The sequence below is a fragment of the Heteronotia binoei genome, chromosome 13 (genome assembly GCF_032191835.1).
Source record: "Heteronotia binoei isolate CCM8104 ecotype False Entrance Well chromosome 13, APGP_CSIRO_Hbin_v1, whole genome shotgun sequence".
In the NCBI taxonomy this organism is placed as follows: domain Eukaryota; kingdom Metazoa; phylum Chordata; class Lepidosauria; order Squamata; family Gekkonidae; genus Heteronotia; species Heteronotia binoei.
In genome coordinates this window covers 6528506-6544789 of record NC_083235.1, presented here as the reverse complement: position 1 = coordinate 6544789, position 16284 = coordinate 6528506, and the positions used below count along the sequence as shown (strand labels likewise).

Below are 16284 nucleotides of genomic sequence, written 5' to 3'. Positions count from 1 at the left end.
CAACTTTACGGTGACCAGACTTTTCCACGACTTTCCCAGATGAGACCAGCCCCCCCTTCGTTCCTCTCTGTCCAAGTTCTCCTTTGATTCTGCAACTGGGAAAGCGGAACAGTGGAAACCCTTTTTGAGCAACGGCTTCAATCACTGCCTGTTCCCATTTGGGATTGATTTATACCCGTTTGGACTTGGTTTTAATTACCACAAGTTTCAGATCTAGCTCTTTCGTTCTGGAAAGGATTGGTGGCTCAGCACCTTACCAAAAAAGGGGAAGGAATTGCTTCATCTTTGCAAGAACAAAATGAAGTTTGGACCCTGAAAGACCTCGGTGCATTCTTAAGGTGCTACCGAGTGCAAATCAAGATGAAGATTGTATTTAAAAAACGATGGAGTAGGGGAACCTTAACAGGACAATGAATAAATGTGATTATTAAACCGTGTCTTCTCTACAAAGCTAGGTTGGGGACATGGGATTCAGAGGTTGTGGAAGTATGCTTCATCTCAATGACGAAAAAAACAAACAGGGTTGGGGAGAAAGATGAAGCAATCCGAAAACACCAGGTATCTCCCTTGTTCAATGAAAACAATAAACTTAATTACACAAACGCATGAAAAGTATACAAAACACAAATAATACAAATGGCAAAAAAGTCAAAATGTTGTAGACACACACACACACACTGCTGCCAATGAATACAATGGCCAGAATAACATAAACCAAACCAACAAGTTCCTGTACAATTCCAGGCTTCCAATGAATATGGAAAGAATATTCAACACTCAATATTAGTATGAATATAAACTCTCCAAATGTGCGTAAAGTAGGTTAGCCACAGCGTATTGTTGGAACACTCTGTCTGGGGCAAGTGATGCTCTGTATTCTTGGTGCTTGGGAGGGGCAACAGTGGGAGGGCTTCTAGTGTCCTGGCCCTACTGGTGGACCTCCTGATGGCACTTGGGTTTTTTGGCCACTGTGTGACACAGTGTTGGACTAGATGGGCCATTGGCCTGATCCAACATGGAAGGGCCATCAGAAGGCGGGAGGAGGGAAATGTCTGCTGGGTACTCCATGAGTCCCATAAGATATAATGGAAAATTGATCCGCAGGTATCTGGAGCTTGGGGGGCCCTGTTTTTTGAGGTAGAGGCACCAAATTTGCAGCATACCATCTGCAAAACACCCCCCAAGTTTCAAAAGGATTGGACCAGGGTGTCAAGTTCTATGAGCCCCCAAAGAAGTTGCCCCTATCCTTCATTATTTCCAGTGGAAGGAAGGCATTTAAAAGGTGTGTGGTCCCTTGAAATGTGATGGCCAGAACTCTCTTTGGAGTTCAACTACGCTTGTCACAACCTTGCTCCTGGCTCTACCCCCGAAGTCCCCAGATATTTCTTGACTCGGACCTGGCAACCCAAGGTCCATCTAGTCTGGCATCCTGTTTCCCACAGTGGCCAAGCAGCCGCCCTGGAGCGCCAGACGAACAGGGAGCAGAGGCCAAGGTCCTTCCCTTCTCTTATGTTCTCTGTGACAGAGTGTTGGACTGGAGGGGCCACTGGCCTGATCCAACAGGGCTTCTCTTATGTTCTTATGTGACACAGAGTGTTGGACTGGATGGGCCATTGGCCTAATCCAACAGGGCTTCTCTTACGTTCTTATGTTCTTATGGATGTCTCCTCCGTGAATCAGTGTAACCCAGGGCGTTGAACTAATTTGTTATGAGGGCCAGATCTGACATAAGAGAGACCTTGTTGGGCCAGGCCATATCGGGCTGGTCCATGTGTTTAATATTAGGCAGCAGAGATATAAATTTTATAAAGAACACAAACACAAATATATATATATATATATATTTTAAATTAAAATATATATATATATTTTAAAAACTTAAAACATGCTTAAAACATTAGTACTCAATGGTCTTAACGGTGTTTTCTTTGTATTTCTCCCATGGGATCCAGGGAACTGGGCAAAGGAAGCTCTAGCTCTTTCCTCCCTTCTCCAGGGGGCTGGGGGAGGAGAGGAGCCTCAGCCAATAGAAGGAAGAGAGGCTTGGCTCAGTAGCTCTGCTGTGCAATTGAGAGAGCCTGGCAAAGCAAGCTCTCCCTCCCCTCCTTCCTCCCCAAGAATGGAGAAAATAGAGAATGGAGATAATAGAGGTTTTGTTCCGTAGCTCCTGTGCGATTCAGGAAGCTTTGCAAAGCAAGCTGTTATGCAGAAGGAAGCAAGAGAGAGGGAGAAGGAAGCAGATGACAGCCAGTTTCTCAGGGGCCTTATAGGAGCCCTTTGGGGGCCTGATTCGACCCCCAAACCGCATGTTTGACACCCTTGGTCTAACCCCTTTTAAAGTCTGCCATGTTCAAGCCCGTCATTGCATCCCCTGGCAGTGAATTCCACAGTTGAGTTAAGAAGTATTTCCTTTCGTCTATCCTGAACCTATTTCCCAGCAGGTTCATCGGTTGCCCTCTGCTGTTCCAGACTTTACATGCTGTGGACTCGAAAAAGCCGACTGTGTAAACGGCTCATGAGAAAGCAATTTGCCCAGTCGCTGGTGAGATGCTTGCTGGGGTTCTCGTTAAGAGCTGACTCTTAATTGGAGCAACACTTATCCAATACGGATTGTTCTGTCAGAAGCTCATCTCTTTCTCACTTCAAGGTGGGGGAAAACATAGGAGGCTGTGAAAAATTACCGTGCAAAGAACAATTGCAACTTGTGTAACACAGCTTAATACCAGAATTACACACTCTCCACAAACCTAATATCAGCGCTTTATCGCACTCGGCAATATATTGAGTATTTAAGTTTAAATACTCGATATGTTTCCGTTTAAAGGGAAAACACCATAATCAACTTTTTAACAACTATACTTCTAAGAAAAACATGCAAGTTTTGCCAGGTTTAAACAGCAATTACTTCTGTATGCAACATGCAAAGTTTGCAGTAAACCCAACCAACAAAGACAGTCTTTGAACTAAGGTTAGGCTTAAAAGAATAAATCAAAGGTTGTTTTTCTGTTGATTGTCCACGTGTATAGATTCAATAACATGGTAACCCGCTTCCTAGGTTTTCTTGTCTTCACGTGTTTTGAATGTCTTCTTTGACCATGTGATTATGTCTCTGGAACTATGTTTATACAACAACATTTAAATGAGACAAGCAAATCAACAAACAAGTCACAACCTTCTTTCCCTTCCTCCCCCACAACAGAGACCCTGCGACGTGGGTGGGGCTGAGAGGACTCTTGCAGCAGCTGCCCTTTCAAGGACAGCTCTGCGAGAGCTTTGGCTGATCGAAGGCCATTCCAGCAGCTGCAAGTGGAGGAGTGGGGAATCAAACCCGGTTCTCCCAGATAAGAGAGTTCTGGCTGACCCAAGGCCATTCCAGCAGGTGCAGGTGGAGGAGGGAGGAATCAAACCCGGTTCTCTCAGATAAGAGAGCTATGGCTGACCCAAGGCCATTCTAGCAGGTGCAAGTGGAGGAGCGGGGAATCAAACCCGGTTCTCCCAGATAAGAGAGCTATGGCTGACCCAAGGCCATTCCAGCAGGTGCAGGTGGAGGATGGAGGAATCAAACCCGGTTCTCCCAGATAAGAGAGCTATGACTGACCCAAGGCCATTTCAGCAGGTCCAAGTGGAGGAGTGGGGGAATCAAACCCAGTTCTCCCAGATAAGAGAGCTATGGCTGACCCAAGGCCGTTCCAGCAGGTCCAAGTGGAGGAGTGGGGAATCAAACCCAGTTCTCCCAGATAAGAGAGCTATGACTGACCCAAGGCCATTCCAGCAGGTGCAAGTGGAGGAGTGGGGAATCAAACCCAGTTCTCCCAGATAAGAGAGCTCTGGCTGACCCAAGGCCATTCCAGCAGCTGCAAGTGGAGGAATCAAACCCGGTTCTCCCAGATAAGAGAGCTATGGCCGACCCAAGGCCATTCTAGCAGGTGCAAGTGGAGGAGTGGGGAATCAAACCCAGTTCTCCCAGATAAGAATCCGCGCACTTCACCACCACACCAAACTGGCTCTCAGGGGCCATAAGCCAACCAGTGCCTCATCACTTTCTACACCACTCTCACAGTCTGCCTACATTCACCAAAACAGCACTGCTATCCGACAGCCATCTAACCTCTGCTTAAAAGCCTCCAAAGCAGTTACACATTACGCCTTCCTTTGCAGAAAAAAAGAGTCAGATTCACAAAGGATGTCTCTATTAGCCGTAATGGCAAAATAGAAACCTCAGGGAACTACCAGGTGCCAAACAGGATGGGGTAGGAAACATTCCCTTTCGCAGCTTGCTTGGAAGCTTTTTAAATGCCTCAGGCCGCTGTTGGAAAGAGAGCATCAGGGCCAAAGGCCCTCAATGCGATCTAGGGAGGCCTGCATTACTGTTGTCGATGTGCCAATTTTGCAAGAAAGAGCTTGCCTGCAGCTACCTCTAACAGCAGCAGCTGTCCTTGTTTTTCTGCACCCAACCCCCCCCCCCCCCGGCAGCCAGCCACCGTGCAGAGGGAGGGAATAAATTTTGCAGAATTAGCAGATGCTTCTCGCTCGGAAAGGTATCCTCCTCCTAGGCAATCTGGAACTACATTCATACAACAGCATTCAAACGAAACAAGCAAATCAACAAACAAGTCACTATCTCCTTTATCTTCCTCCCCCACAACAGACGCCCTGTGAAATAGGTGGGGCTGAGAGAGCTCTGACAGAAGCTGCCCTTTCAAGGACAACTCCTGCCAGAGCTATGGCTGACCCAAGGCCATTCCAGCAGCTGCAAGTGGAGGAGTGCGAAATCAAACCCACTACAAATCCACTATTGGCATGGATGCAGAAGAGCGACCCAGAAACAAAGGAAATGTATATGGTCCCCACCATTGTCCCCTCTAAGCTGAGTTAGCGTGAGCTAGCTCACAGATTTTTAGCCTCCAGCTCACACATTTTTGTCTCAGCTCAGGAAGGATGGCCCCAGAGCACACTAATTTATGCAGTAGCTCACAGCTTTAATACCAGTAGCTCAAAGAGTATAATTTTTGCTCACAAAACTCTGCAGCTTAGAGGGAACATTGGCCCACCATTGTCCCCTCTAAGCTGAGTTAGCGTGAGCTAGCTCACAGATTTTTAGCCTGCAGCTCACACATTTTTTGTCTTAGCTCAGGAAGGCTGACCCCAGAACACACTAATTTATGCAGCAGCTCACAACGTTAATACCAGTAGCTCACAAAATACAATTTTTGCTCGCAAAACTCTGCAGCTTAGAGGGAACATTGGCCCACCATTATCCCCCCTAAACTGAGTTAGTGTGAGTGAGCTCACAGAGTTTTAGTCTTCAGCTCACACATTTTTGTCTCAGCTCAGGAACGATGACCCCAGAGCACATTAATTGATGCAGCAGCTCACAGTCTTGATGCCAGGAGCTCACAAAGTAGAATTTTTGCACACAAGACTCCACAGCTTAGAGGGGGAGAACACTGGTCATAGCGTAGGCACGCTTTATGCCGGTGGCATGAGAGAGATGCAGCGGCATCCTTGGTACCCAGCGGAGCCTCGGCACAGGAAGGAACCACCGACTCTCTCGTTCTGACGGGCTATCCCAGATCTAAGGCCTGAAGTCAGACTCGTCCTTAAGTAAACTGGGATCCTCCAAAGCTGTACCAGCCCAACGCCACATCGCTAACCGCTCCTAAGCAATCCAAGGCTTGGAGAGAAGGAAAGGGGCACTCTGGCAGCGATGCCACTCAAGAGTCACTGAAGCCCAGAGGTGCCGGCAGCTGCAGCAGGCAGTTCCTTTAAGACCTCACTAAACTCTCCCTATTGCTGAATGCTCCACTCCAGGTGTCCCCAGCATGGTGCTCGTGGGCACCATGGATCCTACCAACATCTTTTCTGGCGCTTGCAGATGGGGCAGGGATGGATGGATTTCAGCATTTACTATCTCAGGTGTTTCTGTTTTTGAGCTGTTACACAGCAGAATGTTATTTTTTTCCTGGGGCGCCACCAACTTAATTAGGCACCCATGAGAGTCATAAGAACATAAGAGAGCCCATGTTAGATCAGGTCAACGGCCCATCTAGTCTAACACTCTGTGTCACACAGTGGCCATCAGGAGGTCCATAAGAAGAACATAAGAGAAGCCATGTTGGATCAGGCCAATGGCCCATCCAGTCCAACACTCTGTGTCACACAGAGAGCAAAAAGCCAGGGGCCATCAGGAGGTCCACCAGTGGGGCCAGGACTCTAGAAGCCCTTCCACTGTTGCCCCCCCCCAAGCACCAAGAATACAGAGCATCACTTGCCCCAGACAGAGTTCCAACAATACCCTGTGGCTAATAGCCACTGATGGACTTCTTCTCCAGATGTTGATCCAACCCCCTTTTGAAACTGGCTATGCTTGCAGCCGCCGCCACCTCCTGTGACAGTGAATTCCATGTGTTGATGGAATTCACCCTTTGGTTGAAGAAGGACTTCCTTTGATCCGTTCTAACCCGATTGCTCAGCAATTTCATTGAGTGCCCACCAGTTCTCGTATTGTGAGAAAGGGAGAAAAGGCCTTCTTTCTCTACCTTCTCCATCCCATGCAGAATCTTGTCAACCTCAATCATGTCACTTTGGTGTAGTGGTTGAGCGCGCTGACTCTTATCTGGAAGAAACAGGTTTGCATCCCCACCAGGGCTGTCAAGGCCCCTGCACCCTGTGGCGGGGGAGTTTTTTGGTGTGTGCTATGTGCACGCAGCACAATGATGTCACTCGCAAGTGACATCATCGCACCAGCAACGCGGGAAGGGGATCCCCCTGCTGGCCCAATGTGGGCTGGCAGGTTGGGGACTTCCAGAACGGGAGAACTCCCGCCCCACCAGGGAGCTTGGGAGCCCTACTCCCCACTCCTCCACATGCACCTGCTGGAGTGACCTCGGATCAGTCACAAGTTCTCTGAAAGCTGCTCTGCCCAAGAGCAGTTCTGGGAGTGCCCTCTCAGCCCCACCCACCTCACAGGGTGTCTGTTGTGGGGGAGGAAGGGAAAAGAGATTGTGAGCCGCTCTGAGACTCTGTCCATGAAAAGCAGCTTCTGGGAGAGCCCTTTCAGCCCCACCCGCCTCACAGGATGTCTCTTGTGGGGGAGGAAGGGAAAGGAGATTGAAGGTCGCTCTGAGACTCTGTCCTTGAAAGGGCAGCTGCTGTGAGAGCCCTCTCAGCCCCACCTACCTCACAGGATGTCTGTTGTGGAGGGGAAGGTAAAAGTGATTGTGAGCCACTCTGAGACTCTGTCCTTGAAAGGGCAGTTGCTGTGAGAGCCCTCTCCAGCCCCACCCACCTCACAGGGTGTCTGTTGTGGGGGAGGAAGGGAAAGGAGATTGTGAGCCGCTCTGAGACTCTGTCCATGAAAAGCAGCTTCTGGGAGAGCCCTCTCAGCCCCACCCGCCTCACAGGATGTCTCTTGTGGGGGAGGAAGGGAAAGGAGATTGAAGGTCGCTCTGAGACTCTGTCCTTGAAAGGGCAGCTGCTGTGAGAGCCCTCTCAGCCCCACCTACCTCACAGGATGTCTGTTGTGGAGGGGAAGGTAAAAGTGATTGTGAGCCACTCTGAGATTCAGAGTATAGGGTGGGATATGAATACAGTATCATCATTTCTTCTTCGAGGACTGACTACATCAGGGGGTGTGGTCTAATTTGCAAATGAGTTCCTGCTACAAAAAAAAGCCCCCCAAGGGATTGATAGTGGTGGTGTGTGTTAATTAACAAAAACCCTTCCCTAACAGAAGCAGGGCCCATTCCAAATGTTCCCACAGCGACTTATTGAACCTTGAGGGCAGGAAATTGTCGATTCTTGGCTATGTAACTCTGTAAGAGATGTCTTTGTATAAATAATAATTTTTGATATGTTAAAAAAAAGCCCATAGCAAGGATATCTGTTCTTTACCTACAAAGAGAATTTTCTAATTGTGTTTAAAGCAAAATTCAGTATATGCACGTTACTCTCGCAGCAGTCATTTTAACCACCAAACGGATTTTGTAATTATGCCTATTCATCGTTTTCCTCCACTGAGTCCTTCAGGGAACCATATGCCACACGGACGGAAAGAATTTCCTCAGCATTATCTAATGAAAGGGTATTTTTATTTTTAAATGGCCGAACGAGTTCAATCGCTTTGACTTTCAGGCGCCCTGTGGCAGAAGAAAAAAACCACAGCCAGTCTTATAGAACGGGGTACAGAAAAGAAAAACTGCAAGGGAATGTGTGTGTTTCCGAGGCATCTGGATGCAGTCCCGCTCTTTCATCATGGGAAGGGTTTTATTTCTTTTGCTGTCACGTCGCAGCTGACTTCAGTGACCCCACAGGCTTTCGAGGCAAGGGAGGTTCAGAGGGCCGTTTGCCATTGCCTGCCTCTGCCCAGCAACCTTGCCCTGGTGGTCTCCCACCCAAGTACTAATCTTGCTTAGCTTTCAAGCTCTGATGATTTTGGCCTAGCCTGAGCCATCCAAGTCAGGGCTGAGACAAAGACCGATACCCCACTAGCCTCATGCCGCTCTCACTCTCCTCTGAGAGCCAGTTTGGTGTAGTGGTTAAGTGAGCGGACTCTTATCTGGGAGGACCGGGTTCAATTCCCCACTCCTCCACTTGCAGCTGCTGGAATGGCCTTGGGTCAGCCATAGCTCTAGCAGAGGTTGTCCTTGAAAGGGCAGCTTCTGTCAGAGCTCTTTCTGCCCTACTACATCACAGGGTTTGATTCCCCCCTCCTCCACTTGCACCAGCTGGAATGGCCCTGCGTCAGCCATAGCTCTAGCAGAGGTTGTCCTTGAAAGGGCAGCTGCTGTGAGAGCCCTCTCAGCCCCACCCACCTCACAGGGTGTCTGTTGTAGGGGAGGAAGGAGAAGGAGATTGTGAGCCGCTCTGTCCTTGAAAGGGTGTCTATTGTGGGGGGAGGAAGGTAAAGGAGATTGTGAGCTGCTCTGAGATTCAGAGTGAAGGGCGGGATATAAATCTATCTTCTTTATCATCTTGTTCTACTACTACTTGAAAGGGCAGCTACTGTGAGAGCCCTCTCAGCCCCACCTACCTCACAGGGTGTTTGTTGTGGGGGGAAGAAGATAAAGGAGATTGTAAGCCACTCTGAGTCTCTGATTCAGAGACAAGGGCAGGGTATAAATCTACGGTTTTCTTCTTCCTGAGAGCCAGTTTGGTGTAGTGGGGAAGTCCGCGGACTCTTATCTGGGAGAACCGGGTTTGATTCCCCACTCCTCCACTTGCACCTGCTGGCATGGCCTTGGGTCAGCCATAGCTCTGGCAGAGGTCGTCCTTGAAAGGGCAGCTGCTGTGAGAGCCCACTCAGCCCCACCCACCTCACAGGGTGTCTGTTGTAGGGGAGGAAGGAGAAGGAGATTGTGAGCCGCTCTGTCCTTGAAAGGGCAGCTGCTCTGAGAGTCCTCTCAGCCCCACCCATCTCACAGGGTGTCTGTTGTGGGGGGAGATTGTAAGCCGCTCTGAGTCTCTGATTCAGAGAGAAGGGTGGGGTATAAACCTGCAGTCTTCTTCTTCATCTAGTTGCAGCCCCAGGGCAGATAGTGTGAAATCTGACGGAACCCCCGCAGAGAAGAGGAGCGTGAGAGCAGCTAGTGGGAAATCAGTCACACTGTTATGTATTGGGACTGGAACTTGCCTTAAGGTTCTACCATAGACTTTGCTGAGCTTAGGGCTCTATAACAAACGACACCTGGACTCTGGGTGCAGGCCAGTGAGGAGTCATTGGGCCAGTCCAGGTAACTATAGTTATGTGTGTTGGGTTTGGGGGTTGGGGGGGGGGGAGCTGATCTGCATGTATATAAGCACTGGCACTTCCTGTGGCAGTGAATTCCACCCAAATTACTCTTTGGGTGAAGAATCATAGAACTGGCAGGGACCTCCATCTAGTCCCACCCCCTGCACAATGCAGGTAACTCACAAACACCTCCCCCTAAATTCACAGGATCTTCAGAAGAAGTACTTCCTTTTATCTGTTCACCACATTGACTGTTCGACAAATGTCTAAAAAACACTTTTGTCATGTGCATCTTAAAAAACAACAACAATGTGCATGTGTCCTTGTGTGTTCCACATTGTTCCCCTCTGAAGAGAGCTGCCAATCTCCAGTTGGGGCCTTGAGATCCCAGAACGATAACTGATCTCCAGAGAGCTCAGTTCCCCTGGAGGAAAGGGCTGCTTTGGAGGGGGGACTCTGTGGCCTTGTAACCCACTGAGGTTCAGGGATGCCAGCCTCCAGGTGGGACCTGGGGATCCCCCGGAATTCCAGCTCCTCTCCAGACCACAGAGATCAGTTCCCCTGGAGGAAATGGCTGCTTTGGAAGGGGGACTCTGTGGCCTTGTGCCCCACTGAGGTTCAGGGATGCCAGCCTCCAGGGGGGACCTGGGGATCCCCTGGAATTTCAGCTCCTTTCCAGACTGCAGAGATCAGTTCCCCTGGAGGAAATAGCTGCTTTGGAGGGGGGACTCTGTGGCCTTGGACCCCTCTGAGGTCTCTGTCCTCCCCAGGCTCGTTCTCAAATCTCCAGGAATTTCCCAACCTGGAGTTGGCAACCTTACCTCTTACCCAGAAGAGTATCCTGTGCATAGCCAGAGGTTGCCACAAGAGGGAGCTATCTGTGAAATACATGTCTCAGCGTTCAAGAATTTCTGTATGTGTCTGAACATCTGAAGCTGCCTTATACTGAATCAGACCCTGGGTCCATCAAAGTCAGTATTGTCTTCTCAGACTGGCAGCGGCTCTCCAGGGTCTCAAGCGGAGGTTTTTCACACCTATTTGCCTGGAGCCTTTTTTGGAGATGCCAGGGATTGAACCTGGGACCTTCTGCTTCCCATGCAGATGCTCTACCACTGAGCCACCATCCCTCCCCTATTAAGTCTGAGAATTAAGTATGGAAACTTCTGCACTTTTTCCTGTGAACCCACAAATATTCAGGACTAATATGGGCAGCAGGTAGCAGATCTGAACATGGCTGTATCATACACGTTCTCCTCCAAGCCCCACTCCGCATTTAAAGAAATTATGGATTAACCAGTCTCTCCATTATATGCTGTGACAATTCAGAATATTTATTGCAAAAGTGCTGAGAGTTATTTAGAGATGCAGAGGTAGTTAAGTTACTCATCAAAAAGCTTGTTCCTAGTTTTGAACAAAACGCTCATTTAGTGCATTCTTTGAAAAGAACGAGGCAAGTTACAGCTTTAAATGTTATACCTTGGCTTTTTGTTTGTTTGTTTTGCTATTGCAAAAACAGTCACATTTTACAAAAATAAATACTATGCGCAAAAATAAATACAGCCAAAAGGAAATACATACAGTGTAGTCTGCGACAATCGTAAGTGGACAGCAACATACAAACAGGGGCATCCAGAATCTATTCAGAAGTCAAAAACTTCCTGCACACTGGTTGTCTATCTCCCAAGAAACCCTTCGACAAGCGTATATAAAAATATTTCACAGTTCAAATGTTACCTGTGTCATCATGGTGTATCTGGTGCAAAAGACAGACGATACCAACGCATAAGCAAAGTGCTTCATTAAGAAGTAATTATTGCTTTTTTTAAAAAAAGACAATCAAACCCCTGATCTGTTGAAAGTCCCCCTGCGCTGGAAGAGGTAGGGTGCATGTTATTTTTGTTGGACAGTCCCCTCCCCATGTCTGTTAAATTATCACTGTCCTGCAGAGCTAACAATGTGGGAAAATTCTATTACTGGATATTGCCATGTCTCTTTAGAGAAAGGCACTGTTAACCATAAAGCAGTAACAAGAATTATGGGTAGGGTTTGGGGTAAAGAGAGAAAGACAGAGACAGAGAGAGAAAATGTTAAACCTAGAACTCAAAGAACTTTGACAGAGGAATGTAAATTCTTTCAAAATTATTTCTGCACAAACCTCCCTTGGCCTTCCAGAGAAGACCGTACTTTTGCCCTCTTATGAATACTTTTTATTACTGCTAGAAGGTAGAAATAAAGGAAGCACTTCCTTCCCTGAAACAATGTCAGGTTTTTTTCTTGCCTCCTTTGACACTTGGCACAATACACACAAAAACAATAGAGCAAGTAACAGACAAAACCAAACAAAAATTCATACCCCTACAACCTCTTGGCTGGCATATCAAATGTTCTTCCCGCTGTTCGTCCGCACCCTTCACTCATGTCAGTCCGATTTCCCGAGAGCTTTTTTGGTATCCAATCTAACCAGAAAGCTTTAAGAAATTTCCACATCTACAGGAGAAAAGGTGAAGGATGATTTGGGTTAACAGAGTGCTCAAGGGACGTAGTTTGTGCGAGCTGACAAGAAAGCAAGCTCCAGACAGACCCTCCCTATCTTTGCAAAAACGAATACAAGTCTTTTATTGTAAGGAACTCCATTCTTGACAGGATAGAGTAGAGACAGGATTTTGCTCTGGTAAGACCTCACTTGGACTATTGTGTTCTGTTTTGGGAACCACATTTTAAGAAGGATATATATAGAAAGCTGGAACAGATCCAGAGGAGGGCGATGAAGATGGTGAGGGGTCTGGAGACCAAGGACTATGAAGAAAGGCTATTAATAAAATTGTTTAAAACAACAAGAAAGGCTGAAGGAGCTGGGCATGTTTAGCCTAGAGAGGAGGACGCTGAGAGGTGATAGGATCACCATCTTCAAGTACTTGAAGGGCTGTCAGAGAGAAGAGAGTGTGGAATTGTTTTCTGTGGTCCCGGAAGGCAGGACCAGAACCAATGGGTTGAAATTAAATCAAAAGAGTTTCTGGCTCAACATTAGAAAGAACTTCCTGACCGTTAGAACGGTTCCTCAGTGAAACAGGCTTTCTCAGGAGGTGGTAGGCTCTCCTTCCTTGGAGGTTCTTAAACAGAGGCTAGATGGCCATCTGACAGCAATGCGGATCCTGTGAATTTAGGGGGAGGTATTTGTGAGTTTCCTGCATTGTGCAGGAGGTTGGACTAGATGACTCTGGAGGTCCCTTCCAACTCTATGATTCTAATCTAGTCTAACTAGAATGCAGAAAGCACATCTTGCCCGCATGGCGTCAAGATGGAGAAGAATAGCTTAATGTGGAGAGCAGGTGTCAGACAGGAAGAGAGGAGGATTTCCTGACAGTAGCCATCTACATATCAAAGATAGCATCAGATGATCGGGGTCCACCTGATCTATCTATCTCTAGGACTTTCTATAGTCCTGCCTGAAGTCTAAGGCTAAAGAGACAATGCATAGTCCTTCACTTGCAACAAAAGGCAATACTGATTGGTTTTAATGCTGGGCAAAGGCAGAGAGGTAATAGGGAGAAACTGATGTTGTCTGAATCATATCCCAACTTGCATCAACCCGTTTAATATTTATTTCTCTGCAACAATCCCCTCCCCTGAAACTATAATTCCACAAGGGGATCTGGGGGGTGAGGTAAGAACATAAGAGAAGCCATGTTGGATCAGGCCAATGGCCCATCCAGTCTAACACTCTGTGTCACATAATGGCCAAAAAACCCAGGTGCCATCAGGAGGTCCACCAGTGGGGCCAGGACACTAGAAGTCTTCACACTGCTATCCCTCCCAAATACCAGGAATACGGAGCATCACTGCCCCAGACAGAAAGTTCCAACAATTTTGTTGTTGTTCAATCGCACAGTCGAGTCCGACTCTTTGCAACCCCATGGACAAAGTCACGCCAGGCCCTCCTGTCTTCCACTGTTCCAACAATACGCTGTCGCTAATAGCCACTGATGGACCTCTGCTCCACATGCTCATCCAATCCTGTCTTGAAACTGGCTATGTTTGTAGCCGCCACCACCTCCTGTGGCAGCAAATTTCATGCGATAATCACCCTTTGGGTGAAGGACTTCCTTTTATCCATTCTAACCCAACTGCTCATCAATTTCAATGAGTGCCCATGAGTACTTGTATTGTGAGAAAAGTGCTTCTTTCTCTGCCTTCTCTATCCCATGCATAACCTTGTAAACCTTTATCGTGTCACCCCTCAGTTGACATTTCTCCAAAGGTATCTCAGCACCAAGCGACAAGTCCAAGGATTCCTTTTCGGTAACCATGACATTTATACTGGTATATAGCAACGGCACTCAACAGTTCTATGGTGCAGTTAATATCTTAACTAATTTTATCTGAGCAGATATGTGTGCTCGCTTCGGCAGCACATATACTAAAATTGGAACGATACAGAGAAGATTAGCATCTGAGCAGATATGTTTTGTTCAGCATGAAAAATCATTCTGATGTTGCTACAGACATTTTCCCCTCTTCCGCCCCAAACGCCTGGTACCTTTTTCAGATTTCTGTTGGGCAGCTCCTGTGTGGAATTTGTCTCCACAGCTCAAACAATGAGAGCAAGGTTTTCCTCCGTGCTTTGGAATATTCCAGCATTGAAAACACCGGATTCTGTATTTTTTGTACCTGAAAGGGGGGGGGGGGGGGAGACAGGTACACAAAACTGAGATTATCGTTTGTGATTATCCTTGCTCTTTTCCTTCATCTACTGAAGACTGCAGATTTATACCCCGCCCTTCTCTCTGAATCAGAGACTCAGAGTAGCTTACAATCTCCTATATCTTCTTCCCCCACAACAGACACCCTGTGAGGTGGGTGGGTCTGAGAGAGCTCTCCCAGACGCTGCCCTTTCAAGGACAACCTGTGCGAGAGCTATGGCCGACCCAAGGCCATTGCAGCAGCTGCAAGTGGAGGAGTGGGGAATTGCAGATAAGAGTCCACATACTTAACCACTACACCAAACTGGCTCTCGCCAGTTCTCTCTCCAGACAGTGAAGGTGGGGGAATGAAATAAGAACATAAGAGAAGCCATGTAGGATCAGGCCAATGGCCCATCCAGCCCAACGCTCTGTGTCACACAGTGGCCAGAAAACCCCAAGTACCATCAGAAGGGCCACCAGTGGGGCCAGAACACCAGAAGCCCTCTCACTGTGTCCCCCCCCCCCCGCCACCCAAGCACAAGAATACAGAGCCTCACTGCCCCAGACATAAGAATGTAAGTGAAGCCATGTTGGATCAGGCCAAAAGCCCATCTGTGTCATTCTGTGTCACATTCAACATTCTGTGTCACACAGTGGCCAAAAAACCAGGCACCAAGAGGTCCATCAGTGGGGTCAGGACACTGGAAGAAGACGACTCCAGATTTAAACCCCACCCTTCTCTCTGAATCAGAGACTCAGAGCAGCTTACAATTTCCTATATCTTCTTCCCCACAACAGACACCCTGTGAGGTGGGTGGGGCTGAGAGGGCTCTCACAGCAGCTGCCCTTTTAAGGACAAAGTCTCAGAGCGGCCTACAATCTCCTTCCTCCACAACAGACACCCTGTGAGGTGGGTGGGGCTGAGAGGGCTCTTATAGCAGCTGCCCTTTCAAGGACAACTCCTACGAGAGCTCTGGCTGACCCAAGGCCATTCCAGCAGCTGAGAGTGGAGGAGTGGGGAATCAAACCGAATTCTCCCAGATAAGAGTCTGTACACTTCACCACTACACCAAACAGGGAGGGAGGGAGATGATGATGATGATGATGATGATGATGATGATGATGATGATGATGATATTGGATTTATATCCCGCCCTATACTTTGAATAAGAACATAAAAGAAGCCATGCTGGATCAGGCCAATGGCCCATCCAGTCCAACACTCTGTATCACACAGTGGCCAAAAATGTTATACACACACACACACACACACACACACAATGGCTAATAGCCACTGATGGACCTCTGCCCCATATTTTTATCTAACCCCCTCTTGAAGCTGGCTATGCTTGTAGCCACCACCACCTCCTGTGGCAGTGAATTCCACATGTTAATCACCCTTTGGGTGAAGCAGTACCTCCTTTTATCCGTTCTAACCCGACTGCTCAGCAATTTCATTGAATGCCCACGAGTACTTGTATTGTATGAAAGGGAGAAAAGTATTTCTTTCTCTACCTTCTCCATCCCATGCATCTCAGAGTTTCAGAGTGGTCACAATCTTCTTTTCCCTTCCTCCCCCACAACAGACACCCTGTGAGGTGGGTGGGGCTGAGAGGGCTCTTATAGCAGCTGCCCTTTCAAGGACAACTCCTACGAGAGCTCTGGCTGACCCAAGGCCATTCCAGCAGCTGAGAGTGGAGGAGTGGGGAATCAAACCGAATTCTCCCAGATAAGAGTCTGTACACTTCACCACTACACCAAACAGGGAGGGAGGGAGATGATGATGATGATGATGATGATGATGATATTGGATTTATATCCCGCCCTATACTTTGAATAAGAACATAAAAGAAGCCATGCTGGATCAGGCCA

General features: G+C 47.9%; 1 protein-coding gene and 1 non-coding gene across 2 annotated transcripts in view; one reads left to right on the top strand and one right to left on the bottom strand.

Moving 5' to 3' along the window:
- Positions 1-11040: 11040 nt before the first annotated feature.
- Positions 11041-16284, bottom strand: part of LOC132581295 (uncharacterized) — a 13096-nt gene continuing 7852 nt past the window's right edge. Inside the window, exons 3-4 of the mRNA XM_060252482.1 lie at positions 14268-14398; positions 11041-12217 (exon numbers count right to left, since the gene is read on the bottom strand). The gene's annotated coding sequence lies outside the window, so the exon portion shown is untranslated. The remainder of the gene's footprint in view (positions 12218-14267; positions 14399-16284) is intronic.
- On the top strand, positions 14124-14226 carry LOC132582028 (U6 spliceosomal RNA). Its single transcript, XR_009556162.1, has one exon. It is a non-coding gene; the product is annotated as a U6 spliceosomal RNA (small nuclear RNA).